This window comes from Nicotiana attenuata, chromosome 6 (genome assembly GCF_001879085.1).
Source record: "Nicotiana attenuata strain UT chromosome 6, NIATTr2, whole genome shotgun sequence".
In the NCBI taxonomy this organism is placed as follows: domain Eukaryota; kingdom Viridiplantae; phylum Streptophyta; class Magnoliopsida; order Solanales; family Solanaceae; genus Nicotiana; species Nicotiana attenuata.
In genome coordinates, this window is record NC_031994.1 from 2,682,767 (window position 1) to 2,691,861 (window position 9,095).

Here is a 9,095-nt window from a genome sequence, read left to right on the forward strand (position 1 = left end):
GAGTACGTGTCTCGCCTCAATATAGCGTCACAATGTGATATGTTGGAAAAGCGACTAGGGAGTGGAGACCCTATATCTATTACTCACCTCAAGCCGGCCACAAGTCTAGCTCGCTATGCCTTTGCCTTTCGAATCAACCTCTTCGCACGCCGAATCTGATTAAAACCACAACGAATACATTACAATAGGCTAAAGAAACATAACCCAATCGAAAAGACTCGAAAAACACCAAAATTCACTAAGTTGGCAAAACCCGAGACCCGGGCCCACTTCTCGAAAAATTACGAAATTTACATCACTGGATTCCTCGTCTCGCCACGAGTCTACACATACCAATTTTACCAAAATCGGAGTTCAAAAGCCCTTTCAAAATCCATTTTTACATCACAACTTTTCAAGCCCTAGCTTGACCCGTTATTAATGAATTTTCCACAATTTACATGTAATTTCTACCATAAACTCGAATAATTAGGCCAAGAGACTTACCTCCAATTGATCCTCAGTCAAAACCCTCGAAAATTCTCGCCCAAAGCTCTCCAATGCTTAAAAATGGTAGAAACCAACTCTTGTTCGCGGATGAAATTTAATATTTTAAACCCTTCTGTAACAGTTGATTTCGCTTCTGCGGTCCCGTTTCCGCTTATGCGGGACCGCTTCTGTGGCCAACATCCCGCTTTTGCAGATTTTCATTAAAAACCCAACGTCCGCTTTTGCGTCTCCTCTCTGCGGTTTATAGTCCGCTTCTGCGGACTCGCATTTGCGAAAAATGTTCCGCTTTTGCGGAAACACTCCACCAGGCCATGAACCGCTTATGCGATCCACCACTCGCTCCTGCGGAACCGCTTCTGCAGTCCGTTCCCGCAGGAGCGGAAATACCAGATGATAGAAAAACTGAACCTGCAACACACCTCAAAACTCTCGTTTAACCGCCCGAATTTACCCTGATGCCCCCGGGACCTCAACAAACACCAATACATCCTAAAACCTCATTCAAACTTGTTTTCATCCTCAAAACACATCAAACAACGCTAAAACCATCAAATCACATCGAATTCAAGCCTAAGTTTCTTAAAAAAACTTCCGAATTACGCATTCGATCAAAAACCCGACCAAAACACCTCCGAATGACCTGAAATTTTGCACACATATCCAAAATCACCTAACGGAGCTACTGCAACTCTCGGAATTCCATTCCGACCCTCGAATCAAAATCTCACCTATCCACCGGAATTCGCCAAAATGCCAACTTTGCCAATTCAAGCCTAATTCTACTCCAGACCTCCGAAATCACTTCCGATCGCACTCCTAAGTCACAAATCACCTCCCGAAGCTAACTGAATCACCGGAATTCACATCCGAGCCTTCTAACTAATAAGTCAACATTCGGTTGACTTTTCCAAACCAAACCTTCCTTAAAGAGACTAAGTGTCTCATTTCCTATCCAAACCAATTCAATTCAACTCTAACTCACCCGTTGCTGCTAATAAAACAGGAAAGAGCAATAAATGGGGGAAATGGGGCTGTAATACATGAGACGACGGGTTGGGTCGTCACGCCTTATGTGTAGTCCTACTTGTTATGAATGTCGCCTAGCATTTTGTCCTTTAAACCTAGGTGTTCAGCCTAGTCCTTACCTTGTAGGAATAGTGGTCCTAAATACCCTCTAGGACTTATAGGATGGGACGGGTAATAGCACGCAATAAGCATTCGTGACCAATCATGCATTTAAATAACCTTTACGGGGTGGGAAGGGTAGAATATGGAGATGATGACCGATGCGCTAATATCACGTGCGAACCCTCTTCTGAGGATTGATTGCCGGATATTGCATTGACGTGATCCATATCAATCATAAACCTAGGACCCCTCTTCCTTTATGTGACGACCCAAAGGGTCATCACCTGTTTTCTCATTCATTCTGTGCTTCCGAGGCCTTGAAAACCTCATTTTTAGTCGCCTCGATTTGCGTGCGCAGTCCGGCGCGTAGCCGGAAAGCTTAAGTATGAATTCTGTGTGAAAAATGATGAATTTTGGTATTAATATGATTAAAGTTAACTTTGGTCAACATTTTGGATAAACGGACCCGGACCCGTGATTGGACGGTCCCGGAGGTTCCGTAGAAAAATATGAGACTCGGGCATATGCCCGGAGTCGAATTCCGAGGTCAAGAGCCCGAGAAATGAATTTTTCTGTGAAATTGTTTTTCTGAAATTAATATGGAAATTTGAAAAGGAAATTGATTAGAACGTGTTGGTATCGGGCCCATATTTTGGTTCCGGCGCCCGGTACAGGTCTTATATGTGATTTAAGATATTTCTGTAAAGTTTGGTTGAAATCGGACGTCATTTGACGTGTTTCGGACTATAAGTTCTAAATTTGAAAGTTAATGAAGTTTGAGGAAAAACTTGTGATTTTGAGGTTTGATTCCTCGTTTATGATGTTATTTTGGCGATTTGATCGCACGGTTAAGCTCATATGAGGTTGTTTAGTTAGTGTGTGTGTGTTTGGTTAGGAGCCCCGAGGGCTCGGGGGTGATTCAGAGGTGGTTCAGGGTGTTTTGAACTTAGGAAAGTTGCAGAAATGTTCAGTTCTGATATCTGGTATGTTGTTCTATGCGATCGCATAGTGTAAATCTTGAATTGCCAGTTTTGTTCTATGCGATCGCATAGTAGACTCCGCGACCGCGTACCTCAGCCAATTCCTTCTATGCGATCGCACCCTTCCCTCTACGATTGCAATGTACAAAACCCAGCCTCCATCTTAACCTTCTATGCGATCGCATTCACCAGCCCGCGATCGCAGTGCCCAGCCAGCCTTACCCTATGCGATAGCAATCCCTCTTCCGCGATCGCATAGGGCATTTTTGCCCAGTTAATTTAAAAGTCTAAAAACAGAACAGTGACGGGTTTATTCCAAAAATTCACACGAGCTCTTCTTCTCCACGGCCCCTAGGCGACTTGTAGAGCGATTCTTCACCAAATCTTCTTGGGTAAGTATTATCTAACTCGTTTTCTCCATTTTCTATCATCATCTATTGAAATCCTAGGCCTAAAACATGTAATTTAGGGTAGAAATTGGGGGAAATGGGTAGAGTTAGGGCTTTTTGATTTTTCTTGATTTAGACCTCGTTTTGGGGTCGAATTTGAAAACAAATTATATATTTGGGCTCGTGGGTGAATGGGGGATTTGATTTTGGTCCGAACCTCGAGTTTTGACCAAGCGGGCCCAGGGTCGATTTTGGAATTTTGGGAAGAAAGCTTAGAAAATTATATTTAGGCATTGGGTTTGATTTGTTTAGCTTATATTAATGTTGTAAAGTCGTTATTTCATAGATTTGATTGAACTGGAGCCGAATTCGAGAGGGAAGGCGGTCGTTGTGGATTGATTTAGCTGTGAAAGTTGAGGTAAGTGTTTGGTTTAACCCTAGCTTGAGGGAATAGGAGTTGAGTCTTGTTTGTTAATTGCTAATTGATTGAGTACGGTGTATAGGCATGGTGACGAGTATCTATACACTGGTGTCTAGCATGACTGGAGTCCGTATATTGTGTTTATTCCTATTTTGTTGTGACTCTTCCTCGTGTAATTGATGAACTCTATATAATGTGAAGAGTATGAGAATTGATCTTAGCGGAGGCCCATAGTTCTCGGTATTCTATTCACCCGGGCGCCGCGAAGATGTATCAGGACTTGCGGCAGCATTATTGGTGGCGTAGGATGAAGAAGGATATTGTTGCGTATGTGGCTCGGTGTTTGAACTGTCAGCAGGTCAAGTATGAGAATCAGGGGCCCGGTGGGTTGTTTCAGAGGATTGAGCTCCCCGAGTGGAAGTGGGAGAGGATTACCATGGATTTCGTTCCTGGACTTCCGTTGACTCGGAAGAAGTTTGATGCTATTTGGGTCATTGTTGATAGGCTGACCAAGTCAGCGCATTTCATTCCAGTGGCAGTCTCCTATTCATCCGAGAGGTTAGCTGAGATTTATATCCGGGAGATTGTCCGCCTTCATGGTGTGCCGGTATCCATCATTTTGGTACGCAGACGTCTGTACTCGCTCCCCAGGGGCTACTGAGTTAGGAAAAATCTCTCATTTGTTCTTTCTTGTCGTGCGATTTGGTTTCTCAATGCTGATTGAATTTCTACTCTGTTCTTTCGCAGATGGCGTGAACACGTGCTTCCTCATCCACCGATCAGCAGTCCGAGCCCCAGGCAGCTCCCGCTAGGGGCAGGGGACGTGGCCATGCTAGGGGCCGAGGTAGGGGCAGAGCCCAGCCACCAGTAGCAACACCAATGGCGGAGCATCAGGTTGACCTTGGCGAGGAGGTTCAGGCCCCAGCCCAGACAGTTTCGGCGGGCCCAGCTCAGGTCCCAGAGGGGTTTATTGCTACCCCAGTTCTTCAGGATGCCTTGGTTTGGTTGGTTGGCCTCATGGAGAGTGTCACCCGAGCAGGATTGCTTCCTGTAGCACCAGCCACTTCCCAGGCTGGAGGAGGAGCCCAGACTCCTGCTGCACGTACTCCGGAGCAGGTAGCTCCCCAGACTTAGATTCCACCGGGTCAGCCAGCTGCGGTAGTTTAGTCGGGGGTAGTTGCACAGGCCGGTGATGGAGCGGCTATGTCCGCAGATGCTTTGTGGAGGCTGGACAGGTTCACCAAGCTCTTCACTGCTACATTCAGCGGAGCTTCTTCTGAGGACCCCCAGGATTTCTTATATAGCTACCACGAGTAGGCGCCATAACGATCCCGATGGTGGGAAATCCGGGTCGTGACACTTTGTGAACTCTTTGGAGCGTTGGCTCGAATGATAAAGTAATTATTGAGTAAGAAAAGAAAGAAAGAGAAAGAAATGTGATTATTCCCTTGCCGGGCCGTATTCGTATATTGATTACCTCCCTTGCCGGGATGTGAAAGTTATTATTGTTGTTCCCTTGCCGGGATTTAGTTGTTTGCTTGTGTTTTCCCTTGCCGGGACTCCTATTACTGTTTGTCTATCCCCTCGCCCCATCGTTTGTGATTGTTGTTTGGGTGAGGACGAGTGATAAAGCACGAAGGGTGATGCCGTGCACGATTGTGATATACGTACTAATGCACGAAGGAACATTCCGTGCCCTGTTTTGCTTATTAATGCGCGAAGGAACATTCCGTGCCCTGATTTGATTCCTAATGCACGAAGGAACATTCCGTGCCATGATATGAGTGTTTATGCATGAAGGGTCATTCCGTGCCATCATTTTGTGAGGTAAAGCACGAAGGGTGTTGCCGTGCACTTTATATGATTGTTTGGGTGAGAATGAGAGTAAAAGCACGAAGGCTGGTGTCGTGCAACTGTTGATTTCCTTCTTTCATTGATATTGTAGTTGTACTGTTTCATTCCTTAATTATTGATTTTTATACCTAAACTGTTACAGCCCGTACAACATGCTCCCCCTCCCCCTTGACTGGTTAATTTCTGTATACCTTTATATTGCATACATATATATATTGAACTGCACAGGTTTGTTTGGTAGTCCGGTCTAGCCTCGTCACTATTTCGCCGGGGTTAGGCCAGGCACTTACCAGCACATGGGGTCGGTTGTGCTGATGCTACACTCTGTGCATCTTTTTGCACAGATCACGGTGCCGGAGCAGCTTTTGGGCAGCAGTAGGAGTTTTGGGAGCTGACTTCAGTCCAGAGATCCCGAGGTAGCCTTGCTGGCGTCCGCATGGCCCGGAGTCTCTTCTATCTTTACTTAGTTTGTTATCCTTTGTACCGGAACAAACAGAATTATGTTTTTATTCAGACCTTGTATTTAGCACTCTCTAGACATTCGTGAGTTTGTGACTCCAGTTCTTGGGTAGAGGATTCTGTTAAACTTCCGCATTGCTTTCCGTTTATTTATATTTGAGACTTCCGCTTTTATATTAAATGCTTCGTTGTTTTTATTAATGTCGAGGTTTGCTACAAGAGATAATAAATAGTTGGCTTGCCTAGCTCCTAATAGTAGGCGCTATCACGACTACCGAGGGTGGGAAATCCGAGTCGTGATACTTTATTTTCTTTTCAACCTTTCTTATAAAACTCTTTAAATCTTTCTTTTCATAAAATTTTGCCCTCTCTACTTATCTTCACAAGTTTTCAACTTATTGCAATATGATATGCAAATCCTTATTTGAGCCTTACTTGTAAAGTCACAATTGTAACATGGCCGAGACCACACTAGTGGATCTTGAGGGGTGCCTAACACCTTCCCCTCGAGATAATTTCTAGCCCTTACCCTAATCTCTGGTTTCTTCAATTCAAACCCTTCTTAAAGTGTCCTAATGCACTATAATCATTAGGTGGCGACTCTCCAATTCCAGAGCCCAATTCTCGCAAGGGAATAGAGTTGTCCTCCCAAATGTCGTAAACCCGATTTCGCCTTAGAAAAAGGGGGCGTCGACAGTAGCTAGTAGTGATTGGCAGTGGTGGCGATTATGATTGAGGATGGTGGTGGTGGGTGGTGATAGTTATTAATGGCGGATGGTGGTAATAGTTGTGACTGAGGAAGGTGGGAGGGGGGAGGGGTCGTAGGTTGTAAGACAGGCAGTACCGGCTATGGTTGTTGATGGTGATGGGGTGGTCGGTTGTGGTAGTTGAGGTGGATGAGTGTTGATTGTGGGTGAGAATGATGGTGGTCGGAGTGGTGGGGATAGTGGGTGGTGATGGTTGATAATGGTGTCGGCTATGATTGAGGATGATGATGGCGTGGTGGTGGTGGTGGTTGAGTATGGTGGTGGTGGTGGTGGTAGTTGATAATGGTAGGCGGTGGTGGCATGGTGGTAGTTGATAATGGTAGGCGGTGGCGGCAGTTAATAATGAATATGTGATAGCATCTTAATGAAATTAAGTCTCTGTTATAGATCTTAATCATACATACCTATTCAGACCCATTAAGTGGTTGTGAAGTAAAAAAAAATACTTAATGATTAAGATCTGAATAATTAAGATTCAGACTTTAAAAACAAACGCACTTAATGTCTGAAATCTGAATGATCAAGATTCTAACCCCCATTAAGTGCAAATAAATGAGGCCTAAGACATCATTGCACAATGTGACTAGGTCGCAAATTTACAAAAATGTCTAATAAAAACAAATGTCACTGTTCAAGATTAATAATATCTCAATTTTAAGCTATATTTAATTTCGGGTCAATGATGCATTTGGAAATAATTAGTACTAGTATAATATAAGTATCCACTTGGATAAAAGTTCATCTGAATTGCTGTATATGTTGTCAAATTGTATGTTCCATCTTTCAACAGCCTTCTTGTTATAGTAGCACTTTCACGTTGAATTGCATTCTTCGTTTCTTCAATATATATAATCTTTTTATGTTACTAGTTAAAAAAGCCCGAGGTTGAAGGTTGGTTGGATATTTGTCAGAATGCGCGGTTAGAAGCGGATTCAAAAATTTAGAGAAAGTTCATTTGAAGTAGATACTACTGATATTACATACGATAATATTTTAGAGCATTTTAACACAATCATTCCTCATCCAATGTGACTATTAGAAAAAAAAAAAAAAAATAGAAAGACAGAATTTGAAAGAAGGCTTGGGAGGCTGTAAATTTCCTGTCCTTGAAGAAATGTTGTTCATATATTATTTAGAGGAATCCAAGCAAGTCCCTCAAGGATCCAGCAAATCCACAATTTAAGTTGTACAAATTAACTACATTAATTGTTTAAGGAAGACTTAAATTAATAAAGCTTTAAAGAGGATGTTCTGACTTTTAAATGATCATCATTTCATAAACATTCATGGTCTGTCAAAGTCTAGAGGCGTACCTATGGCTTATGTTGAGGGATGTTGAGGGGATACCGAGCCCCGCAAATTTCGACAGAAATCTTGTATATTATATATGTATACCTTAAAAATGTTTAATTTAAATCACTTGGTTTTCTTAACGCTAAAAGCCTTTAAATGACACTAATTGAACAGAATACTGTGCCCCGACGCATTAAATTTCTGGGTCCGCCTCTGTGTCAAACTTAAAACTGAAAATAGCTTTCAAACTCATCTTTTCCAATGTTTTATGACCAATTGAAAAACCAACGAACACTAGTTATTCTGGATTGCATTAGAGTTGACTAAGCAACCACAACCTTTTCGTCACTCTTCCATTTACACTTCTTTAACACTAAATAATGCATTACTAAACAATTAACCAATATAAATATATTTGTTACACACATTAGACTATTTCAATGTAAATACACACATTATAACTATACTCTCGCCGAAACCAGAACTAAATATGTATAAAAAGGATCAGGCAGCCAATCAGGAATCTGGAAATAAATCCTTCATCAATAAACTTACCCGCAAAACCTAACTCTTCCCCTCTAATCACCCGAAAAGAAAAAAATACACCCTATAAAGCCAAATCGACCACAACAAAGAATCCTTAAATTTGCCTAATCCCATTTTCAAATATGCACATGCGTATTCTTTTATTATATATAAAAGAATATGTAAGTTTTTCGCAAAGATATATACAACTGTTTACCCAAAAAACGGATAACAATTAAATTTATAATGTGGCCTTAAGAACGCGTGATTCACTTAGCACAAATTAAGAGAAAACATAAATTGACAATGGAATTAACTGCAAATATAAATGAAGCAAACCAAGTAAAATGTATACCTTTAATCCTTGAGCTGGACTGTCCTCGAATTAAGTGAATATTTCGCCGGAAAATATGAACATAGTAATAAGAATATTGAGAGTTTAAGAGAAAGTGAATATATGGCTTTTGTAACGTGAATAATGATGCCCTTTACAAATGGTTAGACCCTCTTTATATAGTAGGGGAATCTTATTCTTGGTACAATCCTAAATACAGTAAAAAAATCCCATGACTGGCTAATTAATCGGCCTCTTCTTGATACGTGCCAGGATTTATGCCGTGATCCTCGCCCGATTGCGGATATTTCGTCTTTCCGTTATTCGACCCAGTAAGCTTCTCTCAATCTCCATCTTATTCGGTCCCGATCTTGGTAAATCTCCATCTCGATCGGTCTCGGTTTTGGGCGGTCTCAATCCTAATCGGTCTCAGGATATCGAGCTTGGCAATTTAAC